The 19171-nt window shown below is 36.3% G+C and overlaps 2 protein-coding genes and 1 long non-coding RNA gene across 3 annotated transcripts in view; all 3 read right to left on the reverse strand.

Moving 5' to 3' along the window:
• The window catches only part of LOC126919390 (nascent polypeptide-associated complex subunit alpha), a 115626-nt gene that overhangs the window by 33617 nt on the left and 62838 nt on the right, over positions 1–19171 (reverse strand). The gene's annotated exons all lie outside the window — the stretch shown is intronic.
• Positions 7923–19171, reverse strand: part of LOC126919477 (uncharacterized) — a 34506-nt gene continuing 23257 nt past the window's right edge. Inside the window, exon 2 of the long non-coding RNA XR_007711664.1 lies at positions 7923–8058. This is a non-coding gene — a long non-coding RNA (uncharacterized LOC126919477). The remainder of the gene's footprint in view (positions 8059–19171) is intronic.
• The window catches only part of LOC126919400 (uncharacterized), a 34401-nt gene continuing 23152 nt past the window's right edge, over positions 7923–19171 (reverse strand). The window contains exon 2 of the mRNA XM_050728604.1: positions 7923–8053. The gene's annotated coding sequence lies outside the window, so the exon portion shown is untranslated. The remainder of the gene's footprint in view (positions 8054–19171) is intronic.

The following is a 19171-nucleotide window of genomic DNA, read 5'->3' on the forward strand; positions in this document are numbered from 1 at the left end:
GAAGCGCGGCTTCCAACGCCATCAGAGGAGATTTCGCAACACGACGCAGCCACGGTCACGATCATCGCGATAAGTATGGAAATTAATATGAAATCGGCGAGAGAAAGGCGGAGACTTGCACGCAGGTAACGCACATACGTTACGAAAGTGGTGGTTTGGAGGCTGACAGGAAAACACGGAGGTTGGGCCCCAGTGATTCATAACACGGGTGTCGCATAAATTGCGGGTGATATGTTGGCGCGCAATTAGGGTTTGCTAAATCGGCATTACTAATTAGATTTGGTGTACCGAGCTCGTCTGGCCGACCGAGCCGCCTCCTCCTCGTCGCGCGTATAATTGATTCGAGTTTCAAACTAATCTATACTCCCGGTTGCCTCTCGATAGTGATCGATAATCGTTCGTGAGGGGATGAAACCGGTGCTAAGACTGGTGAACCTTGTCATCGGCTTGTGTAAGAGCTCTCAGGGGGAATCAGCGTCAAAAATCACGTGAAATGGGAACGCCTTGGAATCAACGTAAGCTCTGTCTGCGTCTAAGTATGGGTGGTTCGCTAGAAAGTAAGAAAGTTGCTTCGCTGCTAAAGACGTCTTTTCGTTGAAAGCCTGGTCTTAATATTAGAACAAGTAAAATGTGTCAAAATGAAAGGTTCTATATATTTTGTTTGTGCAGTTATTAGATTCATATATTGCTGTACTCAATTAATGTTGATTTTGAAAAGTATGGTTTTTATTAGATCTTTATTAATTTTTGTCTTAAGGACTACAAGTAATTTGCAATTTTTGCAAGTCTTCGGTCCACATTTTCCTTTTCTAAAAAAAAAAGGCAGAAAATAGCGTGGAATTAAAAATTTTAGCGGGTTTAAAGAAAACATGTGTTTTATAAAAAGAAAAAAGAAACTTTAAGGTGCTATAACAATTATTTAAATAAACTCTTTGACGAACTTTTTTAGTTCATCGAGAAGAAAAATATATAATAATTTAATCTTTTTTTTGGTTTTTTGTTTCGGTCAAGAATTACGAGGTGGATGTTTCACGCCGATTGAAAACTGCAGCCGATGAAATAGGCTTAGAAATCTGTTATAATTTTCTTTTTTACTTAAAAAAAAACTTTTTTGTATTCGTTATATATATATAAAACCATACCTCAAAATTCAATAACTTCATTTCTTTCTATCCCTTTAAAAAAAAATCACAAAAAGATGCTGTTTCAGAACATTTTAATTCAGGACACCCCCTTAAATATTTCAAAGTATCCCTTCTGTGTCTGTATAATTTTGTTCCTCGTTAATCTTCAAATTTCATGCTTAAATCTTTTACTGCCAGAGCCAATCTGTTAAATATATTACGCTATTAATAATGAGCGGTTATTTACCAAATATTTGCCGAGATTTACTCTTCCATAAACGTGCGATAGCTCAGAAGTCCCATGATACCGGTCTACTGTTTAGAAATTTACCCCGACGGCGCAAAAGGCTTGGTTTACTAAATATTTGATGGCAGTCGATTACCGTGTATCGTTACGCGGAACTATCATCGATTAATTTTGCAGCTAACTGAGGGGATAGTAGAAGCGTCTGCTTCTAACGATAGTTACTGTCCTCGCGGGACCAAAGACCTGCGATACTTTGTCAAATCTCGGCACGAAAAGAGGTTAAATCGCATCTCTCTCATCGCCTACAAGAAAGATGGAGACTCGTGATACACTGTTTAACGTTTTTCCTTCATGTGAAAACATTTCAAGGGACGCGAAAATGCAGTTGGAAAATTAAATTAATAGGCATCTTCAAGGTACATTCTAGCGAAGAAAAAAGGAAAAATCGCATATTAGAAAGTCGGTTCACTGATTACGAATATATTACGTAGTTACGGACGATAAATCTGTCCATATCGCCTATATCTCGACGAAATAACTTAGCGCTCATTTTCCTATTTAATAAATAGCTTCTCTGGGCGCGTTGTTCATTGTTCATTGGATACCTCGTATCCGTTTTTGCACCCCTATACCCCGGTTGTAATTAGCCCCCCTCGAGGAACACTTTATCAAGCCATTAACTTTCTCCGTAGAAGAAAATTAATTTACCCGATATTCATCTCCTCTAGAACGCCTTTGCGAACGTGTTTTCCTCATCGAAATAGACTGATGAAATTAAATCAATATATTGGGTGATTAGCTATTGATAATTCAATACTAGTTAACAAACTATCTGCTATAGTAAATACTTCCACTGATACTTACGTATTTTTCACACTGAATTTTAATCTACAGTTAGACATTTTTCATTAGTTGTTATAAAAAATGCAATTAAATATATTAAATTTAGAACTACCAATTTCTAAAGTAATATAATTCGCATCTGTGAGAAGTCAAAATGTGTATGAAAAAAACGTAATTTAAGAAGAAAAATAATCTTTTATATTTGACAAAAAATCATTCAAATTTCCAGAAATTCCTTGTCGGAAATTCAAACATTATTTAATTTTCACTACTCTGATACTTTTAATACAATATTTTACGAACTGTAGAAGTAATTAACGGCAACGTCCTCGATTTAATTGGCGACCATCGAGGCTACTTCTATCGGAGATTCGCGTTGTCCGTTACTGTACCGGAGATACTAGTAGTAACTGTTCGAAACGTAGGACAGGAGACAAAGAACCGGCTGGAGACGCTTTAAAAATGCTTGTCGTTACGGTATAAGGCAAGCCAGCCTGGTAAACAGATTATACGTACGTAACTGCTGATAATTTATGTGGCTGGAGACCGAACAGACCGTGGACGCGGAATAAAAATTATTCTCCGGGGCAATCGTCGAACGAAAAGTTTCCGCGGTTTCTTGTTTCTCGTATGCATTACCGGGGCCGAAACTTTTCGACACGGATGACATCACGCGACGCATCGCGATGTTCTATCTCGAAATTATTAAGCGTTTCACCAAAGTTCGACCGGATATTACAGCGACGTTGAATCGTCATTCATCCAGGCGAATCTCATCGAAATTTTCGCGTTCACGCGCTACGTGTTCTGTTAATCTGTTTACGAAACGAACAACAGTGCGAAATGTTTTGCTGAAAATGTGTTGCAAATTGTTTTCACCAATCTTTAACAGAGTATATGTAAATTTTGTACACGTAATTTTGTATATTGTGCATTGGCACATTCAAGAGCTTTCAACTCCAGTATTTTGAGATAATAAAATTTAATTTCATGACCCGTGGATATACTTTTCCTGCTTTTTGAAATTTATTTCCGGATGTAGGTTTTATTAACTTTTAAAGTCGTTTATGCGACTTTTCACTGTGCAATTTTCTGCTTTCCATCGTATCTTTATTCTTTTTAGTTTCTGGTATTAAGTGGTACGCTGTGGTAATTTTTTATAATTAGAGAAGTTGGTCCACACAAACCACCTAAACCATCATTTCACTCTTTGTCATTAATCGTAGGGATTATACATTAAACATATGATATTGTTTATAAAAAAAATGAGTTTAGTAGAAAACTACAAACTAAGATCTTTAAAGATGGGAAAGACCTGAATTATTTGATAGTACTTATAATACGATAATTTACGAGCTTGTAATCTCTTAATTTCTGATTTTTATACTAAATTCTAATTTTGTTATATACTTAAAATAATGAAAAACAGATACAAAATTATGTTTTTGTAAACACAACAAGAATTATATTTTATTAATTTTTAACAAAGATAACCGATTGATTGGAGAAAGTTATATTCGAAATTATAGTTCTTGTAATATTTCTGGAGGATTATGTAGAGGATGGTTGATCGTGAGATATGTAAGATGGGATTGCTCGTTGTTGAAAACCATCAGATATATTTTAAAATGATAAATAAATTAATACAGACAACAATCGCTCGTACTAACAGATTTGCTAAGACAGTGTATAAATCGTAAATAAGATCGCTGATAACTCGTTGATAACTGATAGACACTTGGTAGATACTGAACTCCTTACGATCGCGTCCGTTTATTTATATTGATCGGGGGAAAACCGGAAAATTCGGATTCGTCTACATTTGGCGATTGCACGTAGCGGCGACATTGTTTTGCCCGGAGTTTATTTATTATTACATTATGTGCATCCTAAAGATATTGCTACTCCGAGGCAAAACAACAACATGATTTGAATTGTCCTCTGGCTCGTGTGTCGCTACATATTAATAACTTTTAAATCTGTATAAGTTCAATATAATAGACGTTCGATAAGTTATAACCATGTCTGGTTGAAAGTAATGGTTGAAAAAGCAGGCGAATCGTTCGCAATGTATCTATTTCGGTGCCTGGAAACGCACAAAGCTGTCGTTTCCGTTTAACGCGATTACAGTTATAAACGTCAAACGGTATAAAGCGTTTCTTTTTGGGGACGCATACGGTCCGCGATACTTCCGCCTCGTGCCACGCATATGCGCCTCGACCAGAAGCCGCGTGAACACGCCAAAGGGATTTTCGATAATAGCCGAATTTATGGTGCTGCGAAGAGATAGCCTCGTTTATGGGGTGGGCTTTTAGCGCTCATAGGCTCACGCCTCGCTTGAAAAATGTAGCACAGGATCGAAACGTGATTTTCCACCGATTCAGCTAAATATTCGTGAAACGTCGTGAAAATTGTAAATGAAACGTTCATACATAAATTTATGGCAAGGGGTATTTGTTGTATGTCTTTAAATCGAAGGGAGGTGAATTCGAACCTTTAATATACTTTCTGATTGTAATTTATTACACTGGAGTTTCTAGAAATAATTGATTTATCATTTCTCCAAAGGAATGACGATAGAAAAGGAAATGCTTTTGCACATTTTTCTGCTCTATATAAATATTCGATATAGTTGCTGATTGTAATATATTAAACAGTGCAATTTCGGAAAATAATTGATTTATTATTTCTTGAAAGAGACAAAGATCGAGATAAACCCTTTTGCACATTTTTCACGTTCTAAATAAATTCATGAAAACCACTTGAAAGAAGAGAACAAAAGTGATTGTCCTTGTGGTGCAACAGGACGTAATAAGCGATACGATTAGATATACGACACTTGAAACTTAAAGCGGTCGGTTTGTCGATGGAAAAAGAAGAAAGAAAGTGTATCCGATAATATCGTACTTTATCGTACGGTGCAAGCGTGCAAGAGGCAAGCGGGTAATGAACGGTAAATTTCAAAGTGAAACGTAATGAAATATTGGAAAAATTTAGAAGCACTTGTCTCACACACACGATGGAAATAGAGGTCGACGCGAGTAGTTTGAAGTCTCGAGTCTTTCAGTCGAATAGACGGATGAGAAAATGGTAAAAGGAAAAGAGAAAGGGGACAAGATCTGTTTCAGAAGGGCAGTCCTCGATGAGATCTGCTCGTAATTACGACCATGTTTGAGCGACTGACAGGTGCTTGACGAGCAGAGCCAATAAAACCTTCGAGGGCCTCTATCTTGCAGAACGACGTTGCGGGTTCCGGGCTCTTTTCTCGACCTTTTCCGTTTCATCTTTTTCCTTCGTTCTTTCAGCGTTTAAGATAGATCCTTTCGTTAAGCGCACAGAGAGCAAATGGGCCGGCTGAGAGTTATTAAAAAATCGGTTACACTGGAGATCAGTGGATGATGGAAATCGACTGAACACGCGCAGATGAATTCGTTTCATATTATGATGTATGATGTTTTTGGAGTTGTGTATGATTGTGAGAGAAAGTTTCCTTTTTTATGGAAAAAGTGATACATACTTTGATATTTGATTAGGCTACCGTAGAATTCTTGAAAACTTTTTTTACGTCTTCCCGCGATCCTTTTTGGAATGTAATTCCTTATAATTCCTTGTAATTCCTTGTAATTCCTTGTAATTCCTTGTAATTCCTTTTGGAAGTAATTACTTCAAGAAAAACTCTACACCTCTTTTTGTATATTCGTGACCTGGAGATCGCTGTTACGAAGAGAATAGGATTTAGTGAAAAAATTCAAAATAAGGAGAGGCCCATATTATTGTACCCTTGAATATAAATTCTGTTTTGGGTTACAAGGTCTAGAAACAAAAGAGCTATAGGTAGATTTCTATTGCAGTTTCTTGTAACCTTCAGCTAGAGTTACACACCATGGTTAACTTTTTGCTAATGTCCTTCGATATAAATATATGAACGTGTTCTCTATTACTTTCCTATTGTATTGTAACACTTAAAGACTGAATATTTGAATCAGCATACACTATACCTGTACTTATACCTATATTTATTTCAACACATTTTTCTATTACAAATTCATCCACTCGTTCTTTTATCAGTCAACCTCAACACTTTTACAAGGATCTATCGAAGGATTAATATCTTATCTCGTGATAAAAGATCAATTTTTGATAAGATGGTAACTAAAGTACAGCGAGGTTATGCTATGTTTTGCGGAATAAAAAGTTTTCTTCTCCGAGGAGGCTTCTCCGTAATCATGAACGTGTTCTTATGGAATGACGATCGGTTGACGCTTCGGAGTGCCAATGAAAATACGATTCTACTGTGAAAATTCTCCGGAGAATTTCCTGTTACTTCGTTTGTCTCAAAAGAACTATTTTTTCCTCGATTCGATATTTATCGACGCGGTTTCAAAGTTTTTCAACAGATCGGCTGACATTCGACGAACTTCCTAAGAATCTATAAGATACTTGGAGCATCTACAGATGTTGTGTAACATTATTTATAAAAGCGTCGAACTCATCCATCGGCAAGCCACTAAGGACCGATCTATCTTTCTGCCGGTTCTCTCGACAATGACTATGCTGCGAGTTGAACTTAGTTAATAAATTTTTAACACGTTTGACCTGTGTACGTGAAGAGTAGGAAGATAATATGTTTTCTTTCTTGTGGTACCTGTTAGTCGGTCGCAGTGAAGATGAATTTCTTAGAAATTTATATAGAGCTCTAGTCTTCCGTTATTTATTATTATGGACATGATATATATGTAGAACTATTGTGCGTGTATATCTTAGGATGAAACTCTAACTAATAATACAATACCTAATTGTTACCGTAGGCCTGATTAATCGACCGAGCAACTATTCTGACATCCCGCGTCTGACTAAATACGGTATATACTACTTGGGACCAGGGCGCATGCTGGCGTCAACAAGGCCATTAATACGCATCTTGCAGGTGTCTGACCAAGTACTGTCCATTACTACTGTCTATTCCTCATCAATTCAATCACAAGATTTACTGTTACTCTCTTAATGAAACGTTAGAAACAATAGTACTCAACTAGATATATATCGTTTTACGAATTCTTGTTCTGTAGACGATCCTTCTTGTTACAAAATGTAATATTCATATATAGCTACGTATTTGTATGTTTGTATGTCTGACCAAGCATACATCGCTCAATGAAACGCAACAGCTGTTTATATTCAAACTCTTGGCTATTCTATTAAGTTGTAACGTTTCACCTATTGTATCATGAAGTATAGATAATATTGTAGTATCGTGAAGGAGGGGCCTGGGCGGTGTCGTGCGAATTATAAACAAGCGGTTGTGAAACATGTGCGTGGTGGGGCTAAGATAAAAGGGACATAAACGAAGTAACAGCATTGTGAGTTGAGAAGTCGGAGAGTACGAATTGCGTTGTCGAGGTAGTGTTGCTAGTGTCACATGCTCAAGAAGACCACACGCTCAGAAACAGTAATAGGATAGAGTAGACATCCTGCATGCCACAGCCATCGAAACAATAACCAAATAGTAACGGAATAGGCGCCTCTGAGATACACCAAACGACAATCCCTCTAGAGGGACTAAAACCTCACTATAAAAACCCTCCCAAACAAGACCAGTCTGTTGTAACACTTTGAACCGTCACTCTGTTGGATTTGTATAATAAATTCTATTACCATATTGTAATATCGGAAAAAGGATAGGATTAGGATAATTTAGATTTGTAAAATTCTCCTAATACTATTTATTAAGATAAATGAAAATAACAGAGATTAATTGGACAGAGAACGATAAATGTTCAACTTGAACTAAAACACAAAAGTCTTATTCCGCTCAAATCACTCTCGCAACTCCATAACTCTCGTCTTCCGCATCTGCACTCGCACGCTCTCGCTTCTCAACTCATACTGTACGCCTTTTGCATTCGTTCTTGCCGGCGTCTCAACTAACACTGCCTTTAGCATCTCTTTGTCTTTTCCCGCCCTATCGCGCACGTGTCCCGAAAACGCCCGTGGCCAGGGTCACGCAGGCCTTTTCCACGAAACTGTTCACTTGAAAGGACCGACGACACATTGATGTACCCGACGATGCCGCGGCTCTCGCGACATTGTTTACGATTCGGCCGATATCTTAGGCCTTTTGTCCACGATACTACAATATACAAAGTTCAATTTCTTCACTTTATTTATGAAACGTTCGAACTGCGACGTGATTAGATCACCGACGACCTATCATTTTCGTGATTTCTTGTGTCTCCTACGTGACACTACCCTTGTCGAGAGAGAGTTGCAAATTAATTATCTAGTTGTCTTAATTATAATACGTTATTGTGGTTAGCTCACGTTAAACAACCATCGTTTCCTGTTTAATCGACATCTGTTTAAACCATTTATTGTAAATAAACTAATCGTAGTAAAGATCTTACAATATGTATATAGTTTGCGGTATCAAGCTAGCAATTATCATTCGAAGCTTCAAATAACGAATAACAGTCAAAGTAACTTCATTTAATGTTCTATCTTTCAGTCAGTTAATACTCGGTAACAAACATATGTTTTGCAATGGTTCATATTTCTCAATTATACAATTTGAATTACGCTTTACTATCGCTATTTCTACGATGTTCAGCTGACCTTCGACTCGATACAATACTGCTCGTTCGCGTTACGGGAAGGAATGATCTTCCTACGAAGGGAAGTGGCCTCGTTGCTACCTAACAAACATCCTCCATCATTCCTTGTCCGTTATCTTACGTCCTTGCATTCACATGGGAGTTTCCACGTGGTGTATCACGTATCTTTCCGAAGTTGTGTTTGACAAAGCATAAACATATGGGCCGATAGGTAGAGTCACTCGTTGACTCTCGTAAATGCGTTGACCTTACGACTGACCCTACTTCGTGCACATCTAATACAAATTCTATAAACATAATCTACAAATTGGGATGGAATTACGAAAATCGCAAAAAAAGCGAATGAGAAAGTCAGAACTTCAATATTTCCAATTCCCCGGTTGAAAACGAAATCCGCCACCGAATTCTCGTTCCTTCTTCTTCATCGATCCCATTTCTGGAATGGTAGCCAGATTATCCGGCCGAATGGTCCGCCAGACACATCATCGGCAGCTTCTTTGTTTCCGATGATTCTCCCAGTGGGAATTAGGTACCGCTGTCTTCCCGCGGGATGGCCCGAGGGGGATGGCCGTTGCTGAGGTGGCGATTGGAAACAAGGGAACAGTAGAATAAAGAGGGATGACGAGGCCTTCCACTGGGTCGAGCCAAAGGAATGTCGGTAGAGGCACGGAGAAAAAGCTGTCACGGCGCGGTGTCTTGCAACAAACGTGGAAGAGCATTCCGAGTAACTATATTTCCTTCTCGCACTTTTATTTGTGTCTTTTCCTGGTATAGGAATTCATCACTATTTTAACTTCTATTTTTGAAATAACGTTTATTATTATGGGAATCAGGAGGTTCATTTTTGTTTTTTTTTTTTTTTTTTTTCGTCGCTTTATGACTCTAAACTTTAAAGTTTATTGTAATCGACAATATTCACTATTTTTGAGGATTATTTACATTCCTATCGTACTACATTATTTTACCATTTTTGAGTTATCTTACGTTATGTTTAGATGGATAAGGCATTGGATACTTAATTGATATTTAAATGCTCAATGTTTTCTGCTTAATTTATTGACAACTATGTAATATATACCTATACTTTATCGTAATGTCATAAATATTTCAATTTTGTTAGCTTTTATAAAATTGTAGAATCTATGAAGAGGAAATAATATAATAAACATAATAATAATATAATACAGAAAAAAATATTATGCGACTCTCTGAAACTTGAAAAAATTAGACTTATATTTACTTGCAACAGGACTTGTGATTGTGGGTAGATTATTGCTCTAAAAATGTTTGTAAAAAGATTTCACGACAGATAGATGATTAGATTGTTAACTTCACAGGTTTCAAGAACTTTCATTTATATTTTGTATTAACAAATAACTTTTTTTATTCGCTTCACGAACATTCATGAACATGGTAGCAGCCGACAGAGTTTAAACTGTTAATTTCATGGTAAATCGTTGGGACGGAGGAATTACCTGAAATACTCTTTCTAGAAGTATACTACCGATTCTACGTTTAGCTCTTGATACCCATTCTACTCGTTCATACGAGTACAAAGAATTCGTACTGTACGTGATACTCTCTACCAAGGGTTACCTTATTCACGAAAGAAAGCTACAAAGCGCATAAGGAAAATTGAGTTTCGAGTAGCTCCACGTGGGCTGCACGTTTCTTCGGGGACCTTTCCTCTCGCTCTTCTTTCTTTATTTTGTTTTTTAAGTCTCGATTTTCCCTTCTTTCCTTCCGTGGTAAACTTGCTCCAAGTTGGAGCTTCAACGCAGTTTCTACGGACTTAACGGAGTTACTGACGTCGAGTGTAAAAAGTTTGGACTTTGGTAGTCAGATTTTAAGATTCTATTCTTTAAGTTTCCACTTAGTATTAGGCTTTCGAAATTTCAAATCTTTGGAGAATTGAACAACAAGTGTTTGTTTCAAAGTTAACGAAAATGGGTGATTGGTATTTAATTCGATATTATACGCAGTTCACACCTTTTAATGCTGTTTTCCTAATAGTTTCCAAAAGATGCAAATTTACAGGATATCGACTATGGTAAATTTCTCAAGAAACGTGGTAATACTATAATAAGACAGAGGAAAGAACGAAGAACATAAGTCAGATTTTAAGATTCTACTCTAAGAGTTGCCACTTACGAGACAAGTTTGGCAAAACGAAAATTCAGTTTCACTCCAGTTTCAAAAGACCGAACAAAAATGTTTATCTCAAAGTTAATAACTGGTTGGTATTAATCCACATTATTTACAGTTCAGTCTTTCTTACGCTTCCTTCTTAAAAGTTACGAAAAGACGCATAGTTTGCAGAATGTCGACTTTGATAAGCTTCTCGAGGAACTTAATAATTCCATAATTAACAGGGAAGAGAAAAAAAGAGCAGTGAATACACAGAGATGCTTCTGACGCATCGACTTCATCAAAGAGCTGGAGACAGAGAAGTGTAGGTAAAGAACAAAAGTTCTTAATTAGCGGCCAAGCTAAGTAATTAATTACTTAGTAATGTGCACATTAAGGAATCCTTCGGTTGAAAGCGAAGAATCTTTCTTTCTCGTTATACCGCTGACAACCTTCCGAGGGCGAGAGACTTTGGTCGACAATCCTCGCCTATTTTCATAACTTTTTCGCATATTTCGTATTACGTAACACTGGGAAGAAGAAAAAAGATCCACTTGCCGCGGGCGAGTCGGTTCAACTTCGCTGCTTAAAAGGCCGCTTAATTACAATTTATTTAGTCCAAGTTTTCGTTGCATTTCCTTAAAGATGATACATGCACGTTCATAGCTGACAACTCCTTGAAAATTATGCAAGTTTTTGCATATTTGTCATAAATAAAACCACCCAGTAACAGAGGCGGTGTATTTGGTGTATACAATATTGGATTATGAAACCATGTGTTGGATATACTCGTATAAAAATTAATCTGAAAACATATTACGTAGAAATTGAAGATATTAAAATGTCTTAATAGTTATATCTTTGTTTGGTTCCTAGAAAATTTTTACTCATACGCAACTTATAGAAGAAACTTATATCTTTGACTCTAACGAGTGGTTTTCATTTATGGAGGATTTAAAAATGTAAAAATCCACAGAATACACAACACAATATTTGAAGATACGTAAGATAGTCAATGTATAGTACAATACTTCTTACAATATTTAGTAGATTAAACAAATTATTGCTTCGGTTCCACTTTGCTAATTCTCAACTGAGAATATGAATTTGCTTAAATATGAGAAATTTTATATTGTATCTACTGGTACATTAGAAGAGTTACGTTTTTATATGATGTTTTTATCCGATACAATTTCGTAGCATCATGTAAATGCGTACGGAATGTTCAGAATGTGGCTTTGACGCGTTGTAACGTTCATACTGCGGAGAGTATATTGTTTCCTCTGACAAGAAAAAGATATCAATTACACAAATTTGTGTTTCAACATTCGAAAATTGAATTTCATTTTTATCATCTGCTGTTGTAAACGTATTTTCCTCAGATTCTGATCGTTGTATTAAATTTCGCTCGTTTAGAAATAAGAAACGCGAAGGAAATAGAGAACAAAACGAGAAAGATCTTGACAGCCGTGAAGAATGCAAATTGGCAAAGCTCGTGGCCCGTAGTTTGAAAACGTAGAGACTTTTGCTTCCTCTTTTCTACAGTGTCGTTGTGGTTTAAGGTTTTCAGGAGCTTCGTCTTATTTTTACATGCATTTCCTCAACGCCCGGTTGCGGCAACATAATCCTTCTTTTTAAGGTGAGGTACTTTGGAAAAGTAATGCAAAACCTCGCTACAATGATTCGCAATTTAGCAACTTCTCCTCACCTTTCCCACCGTGTCATCAGACTTTCAGATTTCCCTGTCTTCTTCGTACGAAATTTCCTTCTTTTTTCCGACATTAAACGATAGAATGCAATTTTTCTTTTCAGTCGCAAGATTCACCTTTTTACCATTTTTAGTGGAAAATTTTACAGCATCCTTTCTCGTGTAACACGGTAATTACTGTAAAACTACCGGTGACCGGAAGTAGATTTGTCAAAGTGGTCAGCAATATTGGAATTAATTAAAGCATTTGAATTAAAAGGACAGTCACATTTGTAAAGCTTGTAACATTTCTGTAGTATCGTGGACAAAAGGCTTAAGATATCGGTCGAACCAGAAACAATGTCGCGAGAACCGAGGCGTCGTCGGGTCCACCAATGTGTCGTCAGTCCTTTCAAGTGAATAGTTTCGTAGAAAAGGCCTACGTGACCACGGGCCTTCGCGGAACACATGCGTGGTGGGGCTAAGAAAAGACAAAGGGATGCTAGCCCAGGGTGTATTAGTTAGTTGGGAAATCGGACAGTGTTAGTTGAGAAGTCAGGGAGAGCGAATGCAAAAGCCGGAGAGTGTGAGTGGAGGAGCCGGAGAGTGTGAGTGGAGGAGCCGGAGAGTGTGAATCGGGAAGTTGAGAGCCGAGTATGATAATAAGACGTACGACAATATTGTAATCAGTTCGTTGTATTGAATATTACTTGTTAAACCAAAACATCATTACTTGTCCTTACTCTAAGATCCATTAAGTTGCTGCATTTCTAATATCGTAGTAATAATATGAAGTATTGAATGTTACTATAAAAAGATTAAATAATTTTATATGCAGAAACTATGCAGATTAATTCTCTGGACTAAGAAGTGGAGGAAGATGATGGTGTTATAAATGTTTTTTACAATTTACAATATTACAAATACCATTTTTAAAGATATATACATTAAAATTTGTGATCTTTTTACATAATGTTCTGACAATAAACAAACGTAAATATAATTTAGTTATTTGTTTTTTGAAAAGTTCAATACAAATTTTATATTCGAATAGAAAAAAAAAGATGCAGTTAGTTTAGTTTGGCTTTTAAGAGTATCCATCATATAAAAGTGTACTATTTTGAAACAACTGATTGTCCTTCAACATTATGGATAAACACACAAAATTCGTGTGACACCCAACGTGTCAAAATTTTGCAACCCTTCAGTTCCGATTGTAGCGGTACACGAGTTACAGAACAATTCAAATCATGTTGTTGTTTTGCCCCGGAGTATCAATATCGTTAGAATACACACAATGTATTAATAAATAAACTCCGGGCAAAACAATGTCGCCGCTACGTGCAACTATCAAACGAAAACGAATTTGAATTTTCCGGCTCTCCCCCGACCAGTATAAATAAACGAACGTGATCGTAAGGATTTCAGTTATCAGCTATAGCGATTATACATTGTCTTAGCGAATTTGTTAGTACGAGCGTCTTAACGACATTATCTGTATTTATTAACGAACTGTCCTGTTTTTGCGACCAGGCTTTCAGGACAGAAATGGAAATATCGTACATAAGCACCGCGCTACAGCGGCTTAAATTTAAGTTACAAATGTAATCTTAAAAAAAAAAATAATGTAATATTGCATGGCTATGTCCTACCGTCGCGTATCGGTACTTTTGCCTGAACCACCCCACAACCAGAATTCATCGTTTATTATAGAAAATACAAATATGTAATATACAAAATCTGGTAATAATAAACAAAAAAAAATTATCTGTATTTATTTATTAATTATTTTAAAATACACTTGACGGATTTCAACAGCGAGTTATCTCGTTATTCGAACAAACCGACCAACCTATACAGAGACTAAAAATCTACACAATTCTCTACACGGTACTTCAAAACCATTGGAATAGAGCGTCAGGAAGAGGTGACAAACTTTTTCATCGGCCGATTAATAGGTAATCACGTGAACAGTATGCGCGAACGCTTTCCGGCCGACACTCGACCGCAATTCGGTTCGATTTGCACCTGAATGAATCGATTCACGGGACGGTGCATAATAAACGCGAACGAGTGTGACTTCCAACAGGAATTTCGCGTCCCTCTATCGAGCCAAATGAAACGTTCTGTTGATCAATGACGCCGTTATGTGGCAGCCGATCGCCGGAAGCGTCCGTGGTTTCGCGTTGCAATGTTATCCTTTCCTGTGTGGAGTCGCGGCTGCATAAAACGTGTGCCCGACCGTGATTTCCACGTGTGAGGGAAGTAGTACAGGGTACAGAACCGATAAGTGACGCGCGAATTACAACGTGCTGTATGGGAACACGTTCGTGTTCTACACGAGAGAAGTGTTTGACTTGTAGCTTTCGATTTGACCACGATACGCACTTATCAAGTTGACTCGACGTGACAGGTGATCGGTAGGGTGTGAGGATGATAGGTGATTGAAGGAAACGTGGTTCGTTAACGCTAGAAAGACCAGTTAAGTTTCAACCAATGGTTTCTAAAATGAATCAACAAAGATCATTCGTTTCAAAGCAAATATTCGTGTGTTTTTGGATCTTAAAGAGATATACCTAAATGTTTCTCTGTGCTTTGTTTAAAATAAGTTTAAAATAATTCAACAGAAATCTTTTTTAACGTATGTATTTAAAAGGAATATTAGGAAATAAAAGCTCTGGTATTTTTAGAGTGAAAGAATTATCGAGTCGTTAAAAAAGTTTGTCTGTTAAAAAGAATTTAAAGAGAATGTGTTTCGATATAAATATTTCTCGTTGTTGTAGATATAACTTAACACCATGAGAATTTTGTTTTAATTTTATCGTCTTCTAACAATACTATCGTAATATTATTTTAATCACTGTAAACAATACTTTTTCTTTACTAATAATACGTTTATTGAAAGATAACATTTATTCTTTGAATCAATTCTGAATTTTCCTCTTTAATTTTAACTTTTATATTTAACATTCAACTAACGATAAGAGTAGTGTTTGCTTCGATGCCGCATTTTGTCATTTGACAGATAAAATAAATCCTGTTTCAATTTAACCAAACAATCAATCTACATAGCAGAATATAGGTATCGAATGTCAAAAACATTACGAACATTTCATACTACCCAATACTATCCATGTCATGTATTTGAAAAGTGTTAGAAAAATATTTGCAACATTTCGAATGCAATCTGTTATCTTCTGTGAAAGCAATTTTAGTGAATCAAAGAACAGTAAGCGTTTTTGGAAATAAAGTTAATTATAAATTAGTATTATCATGTAGTAGTATCAGTATAGCTGTATTATTGTGTTAATTAACAACGAAGATTTTCCCAAAGTTACTTAAGAATATTCCAGTTTAAACTTGGCATTCTTCGTGATTCTCTTTGACCTAAGCACTAAGAACTTCTTGGCTCGTTTAGAGCTCGCGTCGTTGATAATTAGGAGGATTGGCCAAAGAAGCAAAATTATTATCAAACGGTCGATCGAGAAATTTCATATCATACGGATCTTTTACAGTCTTCGACAAACTTCACCCTGCAAAGCAGTTTCACATAAAGTTTGATTAATTCAAGGTAGAATCCTTGACAAACTTACGATCGGGAATATAATACGTGCTGTACGTGCTGAGATTTTGATTATCCCATGACGTAATGGCTATTGGTCCAGAATTGAACGTTTGCTCTGGTATGTACGCGCGACAAAGCTGATGAATTTCGTGTAGAACGTCGATTAACTTGCGGTGGAATGTTCAAATCGCGTATGGGCGCGTTGGAAGTTATGTTAACTCCCTGGATGGAATCTTGATTCCAGTGAGATGTTTGTATAAGCTTCATTTCACGGAGCTTATGTTAATTTAAACAGAGAGTTAGTTAATTAACGTTCGCATTTTTTGATGAAATTTTTCAAAACAAAATCATCAAGTTTGTAATTAAATATATTAACCTCGCTACGTTTTTTTCATATTTGATTGTACCGTATTTTTTAAAAAATTGGACATTTGAACATTTCCGGAAATATCAAAGACTTTTTCCTGGGTTGAAACTAAAACGAGTTTTTTTCATGACATTTTTCGAATATACGTTCCAAATGAAATATATTAATTAAATGTTTGATTATTACCTTAATTCTCCAAAATTTGTTCGCGTTTTTTATCCTTTTAAAAGGATAGTATGCTGCGTGAACAGAACTAAGAAATCGCGAGATAAATCTAAATATCTTTGGAAATATGATTGCCATATGTAGGTTAATATCCTCAACTCGAAGTAAACCCACTTCGCTTTAATCCACGTTCGAAGCTTCGGATTTTCCAAGCAGTTTTCCTAATGGAAATATTTAAAATCATCGAGTTTAAATTTTTGATGAAACAAGATTGTCCGCTTTTCCCTTAAACATTAATCCTTGATGCTTTTTGGACACGTTCGAGGATTCCTCGAGTTCGAAAAATACTCTCTGGACAGGAAAGGTGGTATTCGCGAGTCGATGGAGAAGTTGATGCGGGAACGTGCGAAAAATAGCGAAGTGATTTTCAGCTTGAAGAGAAATTATTTTACCCACGAAAAATGATTTCACTTCTCTAGCAAATATCTTCAAACGTGTTCCTTTAGTTAATTCGAAGCAGAGATTTATGTAATATCCCGCTGCGAGTAACTACTATTTCAGAGATCAATATTGTAATTGGGACTAAAGTCGTTTAAATAAAACCTTGATCTTGAAGCAATTAGTTATTTCGTTATCTGTTATCCTTTGACATCGACGAGGGACTTTGTCTTTTTATAAATGAGAAAATGATAAGCTTCCCGTCCACGATTTCTGGTCAATTGTATCATCGAGGGAATTCTGTATCTATCGGATAAAATGATAGGGTCCGTGAGTTTTTTCGAGAGTTGAAAGATCAAGCTGTCATTGCGTGGAAAACGATTACAAAGAATTGACCTTATACGACTCGTGGAGCTTCCTCTGGCATCCAGGGCTACGTAATATGATTGAGCAAATAAAAGTTCCCTCGTTCGATCTACGCTTATATCCCGGAATTGAACGATGAAGATGTAAGATATATCTCATCGAAATGTAGTATTCATTTCAGAAATTGTCCCCCTTTCTCGATAAGAAAGATTCTACTATAATTTATGGTATTAATATCGCCTACGTTTCTTTAGATTTATTTCAAATTCAATCATGTAACGAGAATGCAATTATAAATGAACATTTTGTATTTTGACTAGTTATTGATAGAAAACAATCATATTAATATCTGATAAGATGGAAGAAGAGTTTTACTGCCAAAAATAAGTTTCCAGAAAATTTTCTCTTTCTTCGTTACAGTTTCATTATCATAATAGAAATTATGAAAAAAAAATTAATGAAAACAATTAATGTAAATTTTTTACCCTCACGTATACAATAAAGAACTATAGAGAAGTGTAATATTGGATAAAGTTTAATTTTTAAGATGAAAACTAATTTTGCATTTTTTTGTACCTGCTGCACTGAAGAAACTTCAGACTGCAGATTTTTTCCCATCTTTTTTTCAATGTTTCTCCTACAGTAATCAAAGCTCACTGCGTTCTTCCACGACCTCTTACAGCAAAAGAAGAAGGGTTCAAAGTCTACAAAGAAGCAGGTCGACCCGCGATAATCTCAATTTTCCAGAAGATTGATCGTTCGTCGAGAGGTATACAAGACACAGAGGATCCAAATCAAAAGTCACGCGTCTCGAAGTTAGCCTGGTAAGATGTTCCCTCGGTTGAGACAATCCTTTATCGAAGACCTTAAAACTTTGACTGCCACATTGATCATATATGACCGGCCACAGTTTCTCCTGTGACAACACGGTGGTCATTGGTAACCGGAGCGCTTGAACTTCTTCCAATTGTAAAAATTATATGAAAATTGACAATTAGGGCATTTTGAATATAACCGATAAATAGAAGATACTTCTAAATAAAAAGTGCTCCATTGAACAATTAAACATTTTTATTAGAACATCAATAAAAAAAAAAATGAGAACAAATTTTGCATCTAACGGTGCACTAAGTTTGCGTCCATATTTTTGAGGGGTAATCTACGAATATTATTATAGATACACTTTAGAAAATAATTATAAATGCTGCTTTATAATCATATAATTGAAGTTAGAAGTGTGAACATAAATTACTATCATATACATGTCGGAGATGAAAGGACATCGGAGCCTTTCTTTTAGAATTTTTGGGAAGATCCCCAATACTTTAGTCCCGACTTTTTATTATAGCTGTACTTAAATAATAAAACTGAGAAATAGTTGTTTATGATTTAATCCGAGTATGGGTGCCCGAGATTTGTGACAGTGGGTTTGGGCTCGAAGTGACATAACGGGTCGCTGAACATAGCAACGGTCACGGGAGGGACGTTTTTACTTAACAGAGGTATGAAGTAGTTGTACAGTTCTCCTTAAAAAAATATAGTTGTAGCGGCACGCGGGTTCGAGGACAAATCAAGCCACGTGTGGTTTCGCCTCAGAAGTGTCAATATTATGGGACACACATTGTATTCAT

This window comes from Bombus affinis, chromosome 8, assembly GCF_024516045.1.
Source record: "Bombus affinis isolate iyBomAffi1 chromosome 8, iyBomAffi1.2, whole genome shotgun sequence".
NCBI classification, from domain to species: Eukaryota; Metazoa; Arthropoda; class Insecta; order Hymenoptera; family Apidae; genus Bombus; species Bombus affinis.